Source organism: Schistocerca americana, chromosome 1, assembly GCF_021461395.2.
Source record: "Schistocerca americana isolate TAMUIC-IGC-003095 chromosome 1, iqSchAmer2.1, whole genome shotgun sequence".
In the NCBI taxonomy this organism is placed as follows: Eukaryota; Metazoa; Arthropoda; class Insecta; order Orthoptera; family Acrididae; genus Schistocerca; species Schistocerca americana.
The window spans coordinates 913,705,877-913,726,040 of record NC_060119.1 but is presented as its reverse complement, the minus strand read 5'-3'; the positions used below and the strand labels follow the sequence as shown (position 1 = coordinate 913,726,040).

The 20,164-nt window shown below is 43.3% G+C and overlaps 1 protein-coding gene across 1 annotated transcript in view; it reads right to left on the bottom strand.

Annotated features, from left to right (window-relative positions):
- LOC124595108 (SAM and SH3 domain-containing protein 1-like) overlaps positions 1–20,164 on the bottom strand; it is a 427,338-nt gene that overhangs the window by 199,629 nt on the left and 207,545 nt on the right. The gene's annotated exons all lie outside the window — the stretch shown is intronic.

Genomic DNA, 20,164 nt, shown 5'->3' with positions numbered 1-20,164 from the left:
AGATCGTAGGGTAGGTAACTTTCAGAGATGTTAGTATGGACTAAAACAAGAAAAAAAAAGTTTGGTAAACATTGGCTCTAAAATGCATATCTTAAGAGCTATGAGTATTTGTTTAATAGAGGAGATGTCTTTCACACTAGTTAAGATAAACAAGTGCTCATAGTTCCTGGCGTATGCATTTTAGAGACCTTATTTACTGGACATTTTATCTTATCTCGGTCCATACCACCACTTCTGAAAGTTGCATATCGTACTTTCTTAGAAACAACACTACCGGTAGATGTACTCGTATTTCAGTGTCAGATGTACCAGAATGATTTTCGCTTGTGACTATTGACTCGTTCGTTTACGAACGACCCTTACCTCAAATTGATACGTTTACCCGTCTCAATCATCCTTGAAAGTATGTAAAATCATCACGGAATCAATCTTTCATACATTTTACAGGCGCCGGCGCCTATAACTTGACGCTCTGTAGCTTCGTTGCCGGCCTCGCTGGCCGTGCGGTTCTAGGCGCTTCAGTCTGGAACCGCGTGACCGCTACGGTCGCAGGTTCGAATCCTGCCTCGGGCATGGATGTGTGTGATGTCCTTAGGTTAGTTAGGTTTAAGTAGTTCTAAGTTCTAGGGGACTGATGACCTAAGATGTTAAGTCCCATAGTGCTCAGAGCCATTTGAACCATTTTTTTTTAGCTTCGTTGGATGAGTTTCCGGACATAGGTTCCTATGTAAAACTAAATCTACGACCTCCCCTCTACAACCTCTAGACGTGTGTAACAGGAAGTGCGGAAAACCCTGTAGGTGGTGCTATGGCGGACGCAGAAACTACACCACAGGCCATTAAAATTTTAACTCTAGGAAGGACAGGAACTAACGAAAATTTTACTACTGTTCGTATACATTATAGTATGAACAGAACATGATTAAATTTACAGATGACTTCATGGTACACAAAGTGCGAAATTTTGTACACAGAGCTGAAACATTTGGTGGCTACAATACTGTAACTCGGCTGGGTGCAAGCTGACGGTTTTTTATGTGCCGTTGCCTTACGTGTAGGTGGTGTACTTTAATTGGAATCTTTAATTAAGCATATTAATCTGGTTCAGTACATCTGACATAGGTAGATCATCACCCCTCCAAATAACGATAAACAAATTCATATGACTACAAAGTAAGACAAATATCTCAATGACCTCAGTTTATTACAAGTAGGTTCAAATGGTTCAAATGGCTCTGAGCACTATGGGACTTAACATCTGAGGTCATCAGTCCCCTAGAACTAAGAACTACTTAAACCTAACAAGGGAACCTCCCCATCGCACCCCCCTCAGATTTAGTTATAAGTTGGCACAGTGGATAGGCCTTCAAAAACTGATGGGGAGGTTCCCTTGTAAGGACATCACACACATCCATGCCCAAGGCAGGATTCGAACCTGCGACTGTAGCAGTCGCGCGGTTGCGGACTGAGGAGCCTAGAACCGCTCGGCCGGCTACAAGTAGGTCATTCAATTCAAAACGTATGGATTAATAATCTTTGAAAGCAACAAGTTAATTCGTTGGCTAATCTAGACAAGGGATCTGGAATGTGATTCAAGTGAACCCGTATTGTCCGCAGGTCGTGGTCGTGCGGTAGCGTTCTCGCTTCCCACACCCGGGTTCCCGGGTTCGATTCTCGGCGGGGTCAGGGATTTTTTCTGTCTCGTGACGACTGGGTGTTGTGTGGTGTCCTTAGGTTACTTAGGTTTAAGTAGTTCTAAGTTCTAGGGGACTGATGACCATAGATGTTAAGTCCCATAGTGCTCAGAGCCATTTGAACCATTTATTTTTTGAACCCGTATTGAGATAAACATTTACATTCGCTGGAGTCGTATTGCGACTAATGAAGGTTAATGCGTAGTGGTAGAAAATACCACAGAAGTATATGCGTGTGCATGTATTGCTGGAGTTTAAAACATATTGAACCTGAAATTGCAGACACGTCTTTAGAATGGAGACTGAAACTACTGAACGTCGTTACTGTCCCCTACAGTTCGCTGCAGAATCAGTCATTTTCCTGGCACTCATAGCTCCTCCCTGTCTGCGTCTTAGTTCAACTCAGCCGGATGAGAGGCTCTCGTCCCAGATGAAACCCGTGAGGCGTCTAGAAGTGAAGTCTGCACACGGAGAAGTCTTGCCGTCAAGACTCCAGCCTGAAAAGAAATCTTCCCCAGAAATAACTCTCTGCAAAGCATCTCCAACAAGGAAAACTCTGCACTCCGCATTTTTCAGCAGTGCACAACTTCGATTGGCTGATAATAATTCTTGTGAGTGGCGACCAGGAAAACGTTATCTTACAAGATGCTGGTCTTTATACTCGCACTTCAGGTAGTTAACCAGTTAAAAAACTTGTTTGTTTTGGTAATCCAAAATGTGTCCGACTTACTTCCTTTTTCTGCCTACCCTCGTGTGCTGCACAATATAGTAGGATCTTTGTAAGCACAATCGCACTCCTTACTCTCGCTTCTAAATTACTTACGTCAACCAATGGTAGCCGTTCTAACATTTCATTAATCACTCGGTTTGGTGGAACCCGGGCGAGGTGTCGGCATTTCAGTGTCTTTGAAGGAGCCCTAAACTTTCTGAGCCTGTTCCAGTCTTTAAGATGTTGTTTAAACAGTCCATGTTTATCAGCAAAGTTTGACTGCCAGCTGTTTCCCTCCACAGTGGTAGATCCGTCGGCACTCTGCAGTTAAGCAACATGCATTCCGTGAACAGACAGGGCTTGCAAGAAACAGACTCTGTTGTCTTGCAAATCCTGGAGACATAATCTGCACTGTATGACTTCAGACGGTTTCTTTCAATATTCATTCAACCAAACAGCAGTGCAGCCTGACACTATACCTGCCTAGCGTTTCCCGTCACACCACGGGAGAGCGGCAATTCTATGACTAGGGCTGGAGGACTGACACTCTGCAAGTTGCGGCCCTGAAGCGCTTCCCTCATTCTCTGTGGAATCCAACTTGTTTTCGTAATGGCTTCCCATTTAGCTGTGCAAACAGTTTAACATAAAAAATTGTAATCTAAGAAGTTAAGTATTGGTAATCACTGGTACTGTTTCACATTTCGTTATATGGTGAATATTAATTTACTCTCATCTTATCTGACTCTATTCAATGAGTCTCACATCACTTACTCCTCAAGTAATGGCGTGCTAGTCTCTCATCAACTCTTATGTTTTCTATGGATGAGAGAGCTACAGAACGTGCTGATCAGAAAAATGTTCAAATGCGTGTGAAATCTTATGGGACTTAACTGCTAAGGTCATCAGTCCCTAAGCTTACACACTACTTAACCTAAATTAACCTAAGGACAAACACACACATCCATGCCCGAGGGAGGACTCGAACCTCCGCCAGGACCAGCCGCACAGTCCATGACAGCAGCGCCTCAGACCACTCGGCTAACCCCGCGCGGCGTGCTGGTCAGAACAACCGTGGAACCCACCCTGTATTGTGTTAGGTCAGCAAGGGCAACTGGTTGTCCTGCGTTATTGGTTAGTTCAAATGGCTCTGAGCATTATGGGACTTAACATCTGAGGTCATCAGTCCCTTAGAACTTAGAACTACTTAAACCTAACTAACCTAAGGACATTACACACATCCATGCCCGAGACAGGATTCGAACCTGCGGCCGTAGCGGTCGCGCGTTTCCAGACCGAAGCGCCTTGAACCGCTCGGCCACTGCGGCCCGCTCTGCGTTATTCTGTGAAAAGATAACGTCACGGAAACTTCGAGGACAGTGTGCAGCACCTGTCTTAATGTGATAATTTCCGTTCATATTATCGGCTACTCGAATCAGAGCTGATCCGTTGTGTACTCAATGGCACCCCATACCATCACACCGGACGTTGAGCCCATATAATGGTGATGAGTGCATTCTGGCAACGTTCGTTCTTTTGAGTCTTCACACGTGAATACAGATCCGGATCTCGTCTGAAAATACAACCTGTTATCACTTTTGCGTACACTGTTGTCATTGGACGCACTACTATCGGCGCATCTCTCCATGTTTTCACGTCAAGAGAAACCACAACAATGATAAGTGTGCTGACAGTTCGTGCTGCTCCAGGTGTGGATAAGTGTCTTGGACTCTCTTTTGAGTCATCAGCCTTATGAATAGTTTGAAGCTGCCCACCACTAATTACTCTCCTGCCCCGTCCTCTTTATCTCAGAGCAGCACTTGCACCATGAGTCCTAGGTCATGCTGCTAACAAGCCCATTTCCTGACTCAAGGCACAGCCGAGCTAACAGTAAGTCTGTCCTTTCGGGCAGTAAATACTGGTGGCTGTTGCGATCCGGCATGCCGTTTTGTGTGATCTTCCTGGACTGATCTATTCCATTTTCGCCCGACAATCATGAAATCCGTAACAACGCAGTAGCAATATCGGGAAACGAAAATCTTCAATCTCGGTAGACAACGGTCCACCAGTTGCTGAACTCCGACATGTGCTGGTAGACGTTTCTTCTTCTTACACAACATCCAAGAAGACAACATTCAAATACGATTTGTAACTGAGAATCCCGTTGCGTAATCCTTATATACATAATACTGTTTTCTCGTATCTACTTTGTGTCGCTCTGCTGAAATGCTAATTATTAGCATATACTTGCATGTACTTCACTCCACGCCAGACTGATGTCGTTGCGTGCCGCCTTTATTGTGAAGCAATTTTAGTGGTCACAAGTATAACATGAATTCTTGTATACATACACCCAATTTCCTAAACTTCTTTCCGAAATATCTGTAACGCATTGACGTCTTTTCTTTTTCCTTCACCTATAACGCCTCTGAATCATTAAATCTGTGATAGTGGTTCAGGATTATACATCGCCTTATCGGATCTTACGGACTTCAACGAAGGCAAATTACCTGCGCTGACTACTCTGCTACGTAGGTAGACTGTGAATCTCGTAACGAAAATACTGTGTAACAACAACGAAAATACTGTGTAAAACTGCAAAGCTAAACATTGACAGGACAGCTGAATTGTTATTTTTTGGATAAACCATGGGGAATCCAAAGGAGAGTGTTTAATGGCTGAAGCAACACATAACCTTGACTAAAGATCAACAGAAATAGATATAGCCCGAAAAATCTTCTTTTATAATAAGCCTTCCCGCATAACGTACTTAGGCACGGAAGGAATACAGAGGCCTTCTTTGAAATGTAAAGAAACATTGTGAAGAATCTGTAATGGTTTTACCCGGTAAAATCGTGGTTTTCAGTAGTTGCTACTGACACCCTGGAAGTAAATGTAATTAGTTACTTCAGTGAAATCATTTTGGGCGATCTTATTCAGTCAATGGCGCAAACAAAGCTACCAGCAGGGAACTACTACTTCCGAAACGATAATGCTACAATTCGCAAGACCATAAACGTCGAAGTTTGGTGTCATCCCACGTCCTCATCTGCGAACTGAGACTGTTTTATACGCCAGTGGTGGTCTCACAATAGTTGATATATGTTAATATTTTCTTGTCCAACGCAGTACTCATGAGGGCAAAGTATGCTGAGCAGTCAAACTCATCAGCTACACAATACTGATTAAAAAAAAAAAAACTTTTCCTACATGTGTTGTTAGTATTAGTACGCCTGCATTTCGAAGATGCATAGCTTCTCCTTTATAGTAACTGGTGCTAGTAAAATTCGAGTTTCCTCAACTTCGTTTCGTTTCAGGCGGCGTGAAACACTATTTAATTGACTATGTAATGAATTGAGAAAAGACCTTGTTTTAGCAGGGAGACAGACATGAACATATGGTACATATTTCAGAGTTATTAATAAATGAATTTAATATTCTGAGATACCTGTGTACATGATTTCATTTGCTGCTGTTGCAAGTCTTGTGACATCCTTGGTTCAACAATGTTACAAACACTTTCTCAGTAAAAGATTACAGTACTCATGAATTCTCAAAAGACTGTCACATTGCAAAGCGCATCTTTCGTCTGATATACCGCTAACAAACTGCTCGGATAATGGCTTGATCGAGCTTTTATAGAAATTGAAACTAATTCAAGAACCAATCATTTTGAGATTACCTTTTACTGTTAAATCAGGGAAAGATATGCGTTTTTTGATCGTTTTCGCGTCTTTGTCCCCACTTGCAGTACACAGCCGTACTTTCTCGAGGTTCAGTTTTGTTACTAAACAGTATCTGCAGCCACATTATTTCCCAAATCTGGCTAGTACAACGCGGAGCGACGCAGCCCCAGTCGACTAATCTGACATCTTCTGTCAACATACAAATCGCTTTGTGACCGACAGGTTTTCCGTGATGTTACTTAAGTATAAATACACTGAAAGAACAGCATCGAACAGTTGCACCTTTCACGATACACGATATTTCTGCCAAGCGAGTCCAGGTTCCAGTAGTGGTGTTTTAGACTACTCGAACACCAAATGCTTCCTGAAGGCTAACAATCTTCTTTTCCGATTGGCGTGTTTAACGGAAATCACGTCTGGCACCTTGCTGAAGATGAAAGTGGATCCGCTTGGAAGTTGGAGCAATGGCGTATTTGTATGGACGGTCGCTGCGGAACTTTTTGTCAGGAGTCCGTGCGCGAGCAAAGCGTCGAGAAGTGTTCCGTGATTTGCGGCAGTAAGCGCAGTATGTTTATTTGGCAATATAATGAAAACATGTCCTTTCGCAGTCACGCAACGACTCCTGCTGAAACTGTCGTACATATTTATTTCCAGCCGTTTACGACCGTAGTTTTAAAGTCTGGAAGCGGTGTAACACCAGAGGAAAAAGGACTGCACTGCTTCTTCATCCGCGAGTTATCTATGGTGTAAACGCAACCCAAATTCCTTAAGGACGCCATGAGCTTACAGTCTTTGGTTAGAACTTTGAAAGCAAATATTTTACGTACTCCCAAGTCCGTTTCATTAATTTAGCTACTGTCACAAATGTCTTGGAAATAAAAAATGGTTCAAGTGGCTCTGAGCACTATGGGACTTAACATCTGAGGTCATCAGTCCACAAGAACTTAGAACTACTTAAACCTAACTAACCTAAGGAAATCACACACATCCATGCCCGAGGCAGGATTCGAACCTGCGACCGTAGCGGTCGCGCGGTTCTTGACTGAAGCGCCTAGAACCGCTCGGCCACACCGGCCAGCGAGAGGGAAATACATTTTATTTTTCTTTTCAAACACATTCGGATATGTTCGCTTAAGGTGCGCGAAAAAGAAGAAAGAAACCCACTATAGCACTTGATCGACGATTGTAAACTGAATATTCCAAAAGATTCTTTGCAGATTCCTTTAAGGAATTATTTATGCTTCATGTTTTGGTAAATGGTAATCGCTACGCTAAGAATGACGAAGTCAGGTTACTGGACTACGTATTACACCAATGATACAGACATCACCCATTAATCGTAACGACTGAAGTTTCTTTTCCTGTATTACTTTCAGCGCAATTTAGAATACAAAATTCCCACAAAAAATGGCACACCAAAACTAACTTTCCACTTTTCTACTTGCTATCAAACTCGAATACTGTATCTGGAGATGAAACTTGGACCTATGAGTATGTACCTGTGACGAAAATTCGAGTTTTCCCTGGGAAACCAGTGGATCTCCTCGCCCTGAAAAGGCACGTTATTGGAAATCGAATATCAAAGTCACGCTCTTTTTTTTCGGTATCTACGGCACAGTGCGTTCCGAGTTCATTCCAAGGGGAACAACAGTAAGTTCCGAACTTTACAAGAGCGTACTGCAACGTTTGCGAAAAGATGTACGAAGAAAGATCAGAAAAATGGCCCAATGGCTTTCTTCACAACGACAACGCGTCGTGCCTCACCTCGCTTTTGATTCGTGAGGTTCTTTGCCGGAAAAAGTAGTCCTTTTGTCAGCATCCGCCTTACCTACCAAATTTGGCTCAATGCTACTTCTGGCTCTTTTTAAAAATTAAAACCGTGCTTAAAGGAAAACGTTTTGACACCATCCCTGACATTGAAACGGCCCGACAGAGCAGCTGAACACCCTTCCAAAGGAAGCCTTCCAGAAACGTTTGGTTCGTGGATTCAACGTTGGGATAAGCGAATTGCTAGCCAAGGACAGTACTTTGAAGGAGATTAAATCAAATTCCATGTAAACTTATTACTTCGTTTCTAACAGAATTTTCAGCGTATTTTTTGATCACACCTCGTATTGACCAAAAAAGAGAGAAAGAAAGAATCGTGAGAAAACATGGTACACTTCGCATATTTAGAAAAGCATAACTGAAACTGATTGTAGTGAAAATAAATTCTCTTGTACTGTCGGACGATAAACGGCAATCAATATACAGGATCACAATAATTGAACTGTTTGAAATAAAACCGCCATAACTAGTGAACGGTTTGCGATACGACGTTCAAACTGCACTGTTGGCCGCGGGGCATTATAGGAATTAGGATGGTTTGGTTTAGCGACTAAGCCCACTTTCATTTGGCTGCATTCGTCAATTAGCAAACTTGTCGCATTTGGGAGACTGAGAATCCAAATTTCGCGATCGACAAGCCTCTTCACCCTCAACGGGTGACTGTGTGGTGTGCAGTGTCTAGTCACAGAATAATCGGTGCGATATTCCTTGATGGCACGGTGGCTACCGAACGGTACATGAAGGTTTTGGAAGATAATTTTATCCTCATTATCCAAAGTGACCCTGTTTTCGACAACCTGTGGTTCATACAAGACGGAGCTCTACCTCATCGAAGCTGGAGTGTGTTTGATGTCGTGGAGGAGCACTTTGGGGACCGCATTCTGGCTCTGGGGTAGCCAGAGGTCACTGGCATGGGCCTCGATTGGTCACCATGTTCTCCGGATCTGAACACATGCGACTTCTCCTTGTGGTGCTCAACAATTTCCCCAAAACCACTGCTGAGCTGAAAACAGCCATTCAGAAGGTAATTGACAGCATCGATGTTCCGACACTTCAGCGGGTCATCCACAATTATGCTATTCGTCTGCGCCACATGATAGCCAATGATGGCAGGCATATCGAACATGTCATAACCTAAATCCCAATATCTGTAGTGACATTTACACGTTTAATGAAGTGTGTGCACGCCGTCGTATGTAACGAATTTAAGTTTTTTTGTGTAGTTCAATAATTGTCGTCACCCTGTATGTGACATTAACTTCAAAGGAACTTGATACTGGGTTATTCAACAACACATACCTCAAACCCTATGATATATTACTTCTGGTTTTAGGTGGGAGAAAACCATCACCGTTAACAGATTAAGAGCAGGTTTCATGACTACCAAATAACGAAACACGTTCAAAAATAATACCCTCTCTGAGTTTTAATTACTATACAACTGAAGATGAAGTCCAACTTTTTTGATTGTAGTATATGAAATAAAAAAAGGGTGAAAACACTATACAAAGAACTCAAAATTGATGATTACACCTCTCTCTAGAACTCTTTGAACTACCAAACCAGGAAGTGTATCTGTAAATCCAGTAGACGTTGTAAAATGAATCCTTAAGGATACTTTTAACTTTTCACTTATCACCTGACTGACTGCTCAGGTTTATGGGAAAGCCTAACTTTGAATGACGAAATGTTCCGTGTCCTCGATTTCATGAAAAAATGTGCAAAAGTTAATTTTTGAATGTTAATTAGCTTGAGGTCGATTATATGTAGTAACCACAAATTACATTTTGCCTCGTGCTTCTGAATTTTGCACTTGGTCGCATGGGTAATTGCCGAAACCAGCTGAAATAAAATAATATTAATATATATAAAATAATTAATATTATATAAATAATTAATATATAAGATATGGAAATATTTGATGATACACTTTCTTACTAAACGCTAAACGTAGTACCATCATTACAGAGGAATGAAGACTACAAGGAGGAGGAGGAGGAGATTTAGTACTTAATATCGTCTCGAAAACTACGACGTTAAAAGCGGAGCACAGGCAGAAGTTCTCATTAGACAGAAATGTGGAAAATAATAGGCTTTTAGTTCTTGAAAGAAACCATCCCAGTCGCGCGGGTTTAGCCGAGCGGTCTGAAGCGCTGCAATCATGGACTGTGCGGCTTGTCCCGGCGGAGGTTCGAGTCCTCCCTCGGGCATGTGTGTGTGTGTGTGTGTGTGTGTGTGTTTTTCCTTAGGATAATTTAGGTTAAGTAAGCTGTAAGCTTAGGGACCGATGACCATAGCAGTTAAGTCCCATAAGATTTCACCCACATTTGAACAATTTTTTTTTTAACCATCCCAGCATTTGTGTCTTTCTACGTAGGGCAAGCACGGAAAGCCTTAATTATATTACAATGATGGCAATGACGATGATCCTGGGCTTTTCAGTGCAAGCAGATGTTTTATCAGCATTGTCAATGCGTAGAGCAGGAAGGACAAAGACGCACAAGAATTTTAAGGTAGTAAAAAACGTAGGAGTTTACAGATTCGCAGGACGTCCTCCAAGACAGCGGAAAGTTGTTGACGGCAAGCAGGTCACGTAAACGCAAAGCGTCCCGGAGGCCCAAGTTTCGCGTCAGCCTCCTTGGCGCACAGAGCGCTACACTACACTGCATTCCGCGTGGCCCTTTTTTGGACCGTGTCACGCTTATGAGAGTGGGGGGCATGGCCAGAGACGTACATACAGATGGGCGGACGAGGGGACAGTGGCTGAGTGCAGATAGCGCCCAGGAGGGCAGATCACCTCGCTTTGCTGTTGTCGAAAGTGGAACTACAATCGCAACGAAAGAGACGGTCCACCACGGTTAACCAAACACAGCAGGAAGTTCATAATTGTGTTAGATGAGCTCCTTACATTGTTCTGGCTACTGCCCAAATTTCATCATCAGTTTCTCTCAACAAACATTAAAGCCCCATTTACAACACAGAACAATTCGTGATTTTCGTTGAGATACGTCAATACTTTCACTTCCGCCATATATAACTAAACTAGTTCTCTAGATTTTCAATTAACGGTCTTAATACACAGCATCATGTTTGTCGTGCGAGACATAATTAAAGCGCTTGCTGCTATGTAAGCATAAACCAGTGAGGAGGGCAGCTTAGTTACAATGCATCTGTGATCCAGAATTCCTCCGTAGTATTTCTAACAGAAGAGAGTGCTGTCATTTATGAATAAACTCAAGGACATAACAAAAGCTCAACAGCTGCTTGTATACGTTTTAAATTTTGAATACGAACTTTATGCCCTGCAGCTTTGAAGTGGATATAAAAAGATACACTTACGAATTTTAATTTTCCTTTTTCTTAAGCTAGTGCACATCGACGATTTCAAGCTTCTGTGGTACTGACGTATATTATCTTTTTGAAAACAGGAAAAAATGTCACAATCTTTCAAAAGGGTTGCACTTTGTTATCAGTAAATCTTGCAGAAGTCGTTATGCGAAAACTCGTCGACTATAAACCCCTCAAATATGTAGCTGAATTTAAGCGCCGGCACTCAAGTCTTCAAACGTTCGCTCGTATTGGATATCGAAGTGACATTTATGTATTATTCATTGCTTCTACCAGCTAAGCCTGAAGTCTTGTTTCTAAAGGCAGCTTGTACAACACAAATTGTAATTGTGATGAACATTAAAACAAGTCATTCATAAAATCATTACACATTGTTCAGCTGGAATTTATACGTAAGCATCCAGAAAAAACAAAGTGAATTACTCACTATGCTATGTTGTTATAGTCGGCGTACTACTGATTTACTCTGTCCCATGTTTCGTTATCCATTGCGCTGGAGGTCTTTCAAACAAGAATTTGTTTTCTTTCTCTGAATATAAGATGACTAGTGTGTCGTCAGGTTTTCCGGGTATCACATATGGGGCTCTCTACAAATTCAAGTCTCTCTGTGCTAGCAACACCACATCACCACTGTATTCATAAAGAGCTATTTCTCCTGGATTGTCCCGGGGAGAACTCGGCATTGGGCACACGACCAGTCCTCCTCCCACCCCCCACCCCCAAAATAATCACTTACAAAAATTATCTCCTAGTAGTAGTTCTTTTGACAGTGTTGTTCAATAGACTACATGCATTGTTATAAAGGTCGCATTTTGTCATAACTATTAGTGCTGTTTCTTCATCTGCAGCGGTCGCTATAACTTGCTGGTTTGTAATTACTAATGAAATGATTTGACTGTTACTCACTTTACTTTGTTGCTGGAGTCTTCTTATATTTTTATATTCATATAGTTTAGCTCTCCAAGTGTTATTCGCTCGAGTATCAAGCAGTTATCACATTTTCTCTGTACGGACTCTGTAATTATATCACTTTCAAGCAAAGTATACTCAAATGTACATGTGTGCCTACCAATTCATGGCAGCCCGTCCTTACTCTATTCTTTCTTATTCTACATAAATATGCTGGAAACGGGCCACGTCCGCATACTTGCGAAAAAAACCGATCCAATCGCCATGCAGTTCTTAACGTGTCCTAGCCAAGTGTCATTCGGCAAGCATTAATTCCTTTAATTGTACATTGTCAATGATGTTCTGACCAATAAAGTCTTGTATTTTTGTTAGACTGTCTTTGCGCTGCTAGATACCTTACTTCGAGGCCTATGGTGCAAATTCTTAAAAAGATCAGGAGAGTATTCTCGGTTTACTTGTCGCGTCAGACACGGGTAAAAGGTCAAGCTTTCGACGAATTCCTCCATCGTCATCGTCAGGAAGAACTGAACGTCGTGGCTGCTATTGTGGTGATCATTTATAGCTCATAGACGGCTTGTGATGGTTCGGCTTACGTCATCAGTACGCCACGCTGTCGGAGATTGTGTCCACGTCTGCACTCGGAGTGCCAGCGCTCTCATATTAGCGTAAACGATTTAGCGCATTTCTCTGTGTCTTCACAGTATCGTGAGCTCACATCCAAGCACCATTAAGATTCGGTTGAAGTGGTTCTCGCACATTCCAGTTGTTTCTGCTGATTTTTTAATAGAAAAAAATCACAATATGTAGATTTTTTAGTTCCATAAAAAGCCAGTCTGTGTTTATTTGTGGGACTGTGTTCAGCAACTGCAGGCTTCTCAAGTACTCTATTTTTTTAATGAGCCTTTTGTGTTATGCACAATGGCCGGTACCGGTGCGAATGGACTAATAGGGGTTGGAAAACTTGCAAAGTGCGACACATTTGTGGAGAGGCATTTCTGCGGAGGCTGGGGCTGCTCCTGGGATGAGCGCCTTCTCGCACGTAACATACAGGCACGCTAAGAATTTGTTTGGCAATGTAGCACAGCGTGCTGTAGTTTACGACACGTCTTACTGTGAATATGTTTCAATATATAGGGGTACTAGAGACGAGTCATTCTTTTTAAGAGTTCTATATATTTCAAAGTATTACACGTACAAATACTACTGATCAATGAATAGAACCGTAAGCTCACCGAGTTTTCATTGTGCCCACCAGTTGGCGTTACGAGTGCAATGTCTTGATACAATAGCTACAAAGCAAGAAAAGAGTTTTGGTGAATTGGAATATGTGAGATGTTTATCCGTTACAACACTGCAGCGTGCATTCAGAAGTAACTATGGAAAAGAATAGCCATTTAGACAGAGCACTGAGTGCTGGTATCGACAAATTAGGGACACTGGTTGTCTCTGTAAACAGAAAGATATCGGTCGACCATGTCAGTTAGGTGCAACTGTGGAGTATGAGGGAAAGTTGGAATACCCCAGGAAATTGCGCGGAAGATTCTGCGACGGCGGTTAAATTTGAAACCGTACCGTCTACCAACAATAAAAACTGGAAGATCTGCGTCATATTGCAGAAAGCACTTAAGGATGAACATTTCGCCCCCAAGCCGATATTCAACGACAAAGCAGCCTTCCATTGATGTGAAAAGGTTAATCGCCACAATGTTAAACTGAGATGAAATACTTGGTTAGGGTCTCCCATCGGGTAGACCGTTCGCTTGGTGCAAGTACTTTTAGTTGACGCCACTTCGGCGACTTGTGTCTAAGAGGATGATATGATAGTGAAGAACAACACAACAACCAGTCCCTGAACGGAGAAAATCTCCGACCCAGCCGGGAATCGAACCCGGGTCCCTCGCACTGGGGCGGTCGTCCCATGACACCTATTCGAGTTCATCGTTGGTCCATTCACTCAGTTTTTTATTTTATTTTTGTTTTTTTTTTAATTTTTTTTAATTACAGAGAGTACCTAACATTCTGACCGAACACACTAAGTTCCCATGCCGGCATTCACTAAGCTGTGGAGTCGGACAATGTTAAACCATTGGTACAGAAAATCCTCAAGAAATTGTGACGCATGAACGAGATTCCGCGAAGTGAATGTTTTCTATGCGACGTCACAGACGAAGCTGTACGGCTATTGCCCGAATTCTTCTGTGAGGAGACTTTGACAAGTACCTCTTACCTTGATATGCTATTACTTCCACGACTGACTGGTGGTTCCGAGAATTTCATCTTCCAACAAGACGGGCATCAATGATCATCATTTAGATAGCAATGAACTTTCGCAGTGCTGGATTGGGCGTAGAGATAATGTTGCCCCACGCCCCGGGATCGTCTGACCTAACGCCCGGTAACTTTTTCATTTGTGAGCACATTAAGGAAAGCGTTCCCTCACCCCCAGTGCGAGAACACTGGAACAGCTGAGAGAACGCACCAATGCTGCTATGATAACCACTGACATGACGTTGCTACATAAAACATGGAACGAACTTGACTATTGCTTGACGTGTGTCGTGTGACCACAGCGGCACTCCTAAAAAATGTGCAGAGTGCATGATGCAAAATTGGCGAATTTACGGTTTTATTCATGAATAAATCATATTTGCACACGTAATACTTTGGAAAATATAGAGGCCTAAAAACTAATAATCATTTATGTATGTTGAAAGGTTGGAAAAACTGCGACCAGTCACTTCTGTATGAGAATTTATTTTGCTGGAATATGACAATTTGTCTGTTAGTTGACGAAGCCAAGGAATATGAAAGAAAAAAACCTGGTTATGGTGACATCCTGGTATTTAGCTTAGCCGAAGATATAGGTTAGGTTGGAAGGTGACAATCTGTTTATGACTTGGAGAGGCCGACGATTGTGAAGGCAAAAACCTACGTGTCCTGTGATCCACAGAAATTGCAACACATTGCTTCACCGGAGTAGTGTCACTCCGCAGAACTGCAACAAATTCAGACTGTCATTGTAGCTGATTCCGCAACGAAAGTGCTGGCGCAATCAGCGCAGACGTGATCTCTGGCAGCATGATGTAAACATTTTCTGAATATGAAGGTTCCGATACTAAGTTTGCAGTGATCGCTAGTAATTCCTTTTCTATCCTGCACTCGCTTTTATTTGTGAAAGAAGGAAGTTATCACTGTCATTAGCATTTCTAAAACTTTTTTTGTACTTTTAGCTACATTTCACTGGCAGTATTGTATGGTCTACAAGGTAGTAACCAGTTAGCTCCAAGATATCATACTTTTCCAATATACGCTTTGTAAATCAAGTGAACGTGCTCGACAAATAGCGTCATTTCGCCATGACTGTTACGAATTATGAAAAGGTAAATGGTTTGGTAAGAAGCTAAGATTCCACGCTACCACAAGTGAAAAACTCAACTTTTTTAATCGCCCACTTTCTTCAACGTCGATTGACAAACGTTATGGAACTAAAAAAATCAAGCGAAATGAAAATTAGCATTTTTCTTTTTTCACAAGATTCATAAAACAACATCTTCAAGTTTTTTTTACAGCTTAAAGATCCCAGCATAAGATGCTCCATCGAGAGTGAGGGAAATCAAATGCAGTTGCTCCCTCTGTGCAAAGCGACTACACTGACATCTGCCGCACTTCCACGGAACTAAGTGCACTGAACAATTCGAGCGAGAGTAAACACCTCTGACGTAATGACGACGTACGCCGACATATGAATAGCCGTCTATGGGCCATAGACGGTTACTACAGCAGCAGCCACAACAGTCATGTGCTCCTAAAGAAGACAATAAAGGATTTCGTCGGAAGGTTGAGGTTTCACCGAGATTAAACAGAGAATATACGAAGATCTCACGGGAAAAAACTTCGACCTCACAAGACCAGGAGTGCTTCGACAGGCGTTGTCTGAAAGTACCCGTCCGTCGGAGCAGCATTCATTTACGGAAGTGATAGTGGCAGTACAGATTACAGATGATTGTGTGTCTTCTGATCTCAGCCGGTGGCGAATAAAAGAGCGCGGACTGGGACGGTGTGCAGGCGAGCCAACACCACCTATACTCTAGGTCCTAGAGCTTGTCACGGGTGGGGCTCAGCCGCGAGCGTAAAGTCCGCTGTTGATGTGAGCGGCCGTATGCCGCGGCTTCCTGGAAGCCGGGCGGAGCGTCGTGCTCGCGACGGTCGCAGCGCGTGATTGCCTGCTCACGACCCGTGTCCTCTGAATGTTACTGCCGGCGGGCACTGTACGTACCGTATTATATCTATCTCGACCGCAATATTCGTGACTTGTAGCGGCTATGAAACGTCAGTTGTACGTGTCCATCATGTTATTTCGGAATGGCTCTGAGAGGCACGCCCTCGCCACTGCTGCGCGCGCAGAATCGAAATCGGACGTGGTTAAAATCAGCGTATCTTGTGTGACAAGTTCAAGTGAGTATACACGCGTAATCTATCGAACACCGATGCAGGAATGGGGCAAAATAAAGTTTTACAGCGCCAGTCGTAATAGAAACGATTTAAACAAGATGAATTGGTTGGGTTGTTTTGGGGAAGGAGACCAGACAGCGTGGTCATCGGTCTCATCAGATTAAGGAAGGACGGGGAAGGAAGTCGGCCGTGCCCTTTGAAAGGAACCATCCCGGCATTTGCCTGGAGCGATTTAGGGAAATCACGGAAAACCTAAATCAGGATGGCCGGACGCGAGATTGAACCGTCGTCCTCCCGAATGCGAGTACAATGTCTAACCACTGCGCCATCTCGCTCGGTTTAAGATGAATTTACTGCCTCGTTAAAAAATGGAGAGCATCTGGAAGGTAGCTGTGTATTTAACGGATTTTTACTCTTTCATGTTTGAACAAGGAACACACAAATACAAATCGTTCCCGAATGTCCGCAATATAATACACTACTGGACATTAAAATTGCTACACCACGAAGATGACGTGCTACAGACGCGAAATTTAACCAACAGGAAGAAGACGCTGATATTTGTAAATGATTAGCTTTTCAGAGCATTCACACAAGGTTGGCGCCGGTGGCGACACCTACAACGTGCTGACGTCAGGAAAAAAATGGCTCTGAGCACTATGGGACTTATCATCTCAGGTCATAAGTCCCCTAGAACTTAGAACTACTTAAACCTAACCAACCTAAGGACCTCACACACATCCATGCCCGAGGCAGGATTCGAACCTGCGACCGTAGCGGTCGCGCGGTTCCAGACTGAAGCGCCTAGAACCGCTCGGCCACCAGCGGCCGGCGACAACAGGAAAGTTTCCAACCGATTTCTCATACACAACCAGCAGTTGACCAGCGTTGCCTGGTGAAACGTTGTTATGATGCCTCGTGTAAGGAGGAGAAATGGTAACCATCACGTTTCCGACTTTGATAAAGATCGGATTGAAGCCTATCGCGATTGCCGTTTATCGTATCGCGACGTAGCTGCTCGCGTTGGTCGGGATCCAATGACTGTCAGGAGGGTACTACGGAACGCCGTGCTGGATCCCAACGGCCTCGTACCACTAGCAGTCGAAATAACAGGCATCTTATACGCATGGCTGTAACGGATCGTGCAGCCACGTCTCGATCCCTGAGTCAACAGATGGGGACGTCTGCAAGACAACAACCATCTGCACGAACAGTTCGACGATGTTTGCAGCAGCATGGACTATCAATTCGGAGACCATGGCTGCGGTTACCCTTGACGCTGCATCACAGACAGGAGCGCCTACGATGGTGTACTCAACGACGAACCTGGGTGCACGAATGGCAAAACGTCATTTTTTCGGATGAATCCAGGTTCTGTTTACAGCACCATGATGGTCGCATCCGTGTTTGGCGACATCACGGTGAACGCACTTTGGAAGCGTGTATTCGTCATCGCCATACTGGCGTATCACCCGGCGTGATGGTATGGGGTGCCATTGGTTACACGTCTCGGTCACCTCTTGTTCGCTTTGACGGCACTTTGAACAGTGGACGTTACATTTCAGATGTGTTACGACCCGTGGCTCTACCCTTCATTCGATCCCTGCGCAACCCTACATTTCAGCAGGATAATGCACGACAGCATGTTGCAGGTCCTGTGCGGGCCTTTCCGGATACAGAAAATGTTCGACTGCTGCCCTGGCCAGCACATTCTCCAGATCTCTCACCAACTGAAAACGTCTGGTCAATGGTGGCCGAGCAACTGGCTCGTCACAATACGCCAGTCACTACTCTTGATGAACTGTGGTATCGTGTTGAAGCTGCATGGGCAGCTGTACCTGTACACGCCATCCAAGCTCTGTTTGACTCAATGCCCAGGCGTATCAAGACCGTTATTACGGCCAGAGGTGGTTGTTCTGGGTACTGATTTCTCAGGATCTATGCACCCCAATTGCGTGAAAATGTAATCACATGTCAGTTCTAGTATAATATATTTGTCCAATGAATACCCGTTTATCATCTGCATTTCTTCTTGGTGTAGCTATATTAATGGCCAGTAGTGTATAAATGACTTTTGAAATGCAGTATAGCTGGTAAAGTATAAAGGACAGTATAATATTTAACATTGCAAATACGCTAATTCTGTCTTAATTGAAAATAACCACAATATAAATAACTAGTCGGGTCAAAATTGTTAAGGTGGACCCCACTCATTGGGACCAATGTTGGCGCCAACAGTGTTCGTTCAATGTGTGTATCGATGAAGTAGCATTGGAACCTACGTCGGATCCAATGTTGGTCGAACCAGTTGCTTGTCGGTTCAAATGGCTCTGAGCACCATGGGATTTAACATTTGAGATCATCAGTCCCCTAAAACTTAGAATTACTTAAACCTAACTAACCTAAGGACATCACACACATCCATACCCGAGGCAGGATTCGAACCTGCGGTCGTAGCGGTCGCGCGGTTCCAGACTGGAGCGCCTAGAAACGCTCGGCCACATCGGCCGGCTTGCTTGTCGGTATTTCGAGCAAACATCAAGGGACATTGGCCCGTTATCGATACGCTGACCACAACTGCGACAGCGATGTTTTATTTCTGTCTTTGCCGATTCGAAACCGAGTTTGTTCGTTCATTCGTCGTCGTCGTAATTATTTCCATGTCGAGTTTTTCGAGGAAGTCTAAGGAACGGTAGGGCAATATTATAAACGCTCAAAACCGCAAATGCACCGTTCGTGTTCTGGGTGTCACGCATGTTTACGTAGACTCTATACGAACCCAACTGAATGTTGGCTCCAATGTCTGGGCGATGTCCTACAAATGTTGGCCAATTTTGGTGACAGCATTGGCGCCAGTGTGTGGACGAATGGTAACTGTAACAGGAAAACACTGTTAATGTGGGAGCAGAGTCAATCATTGAACGCGAGAGGATATTCAGAAAGGACGTAGCTGGGCTGGACTAGGGGTCGCGATGGCCCCAATGATCATTAAACCTGTGGCGATATAAATGTTACAATTTTTGCTTGTATGTCGATAAAATATCTACATTGTTACTGCAGATGATACCACCTCATTAAAATGTACAAATCCAAACCACACGTGTAAACTGAAAATGAACGTGCAAAAGCTAGCGAAATTTTCTGATAGTTGTTTGTAAAAGACTTTTTATTTAGCGAAACTCACAACACTGCCAATCTATGCCGTGGTGCTGAAACCAAACTGATATATAGTATTCTCGTAAAGTTTGGACTTTTTATTAATATCAGCAATGTTCGTAACTATTTGTATCATTGTACTACTGCATTGCTTTAAAGCAACTGGCCTTATCTAATTTTCTTAACTCAACTGATAAGTCGCATTGCGTGTTGTGGTTAAATTAGTCCATGTTGCAATAGTACAGATCATTCCGTATCTGATTCGATGTGTACGTGCGTGAATATGGCGTGAGAGTGTTAAAACGGTGTTTGAATGATTGTGTTCCTTCCTGGTACAGCTTTCATATGAAGAAATTTGGCTGCGTTGCGAGATACGCCGTTTCTAT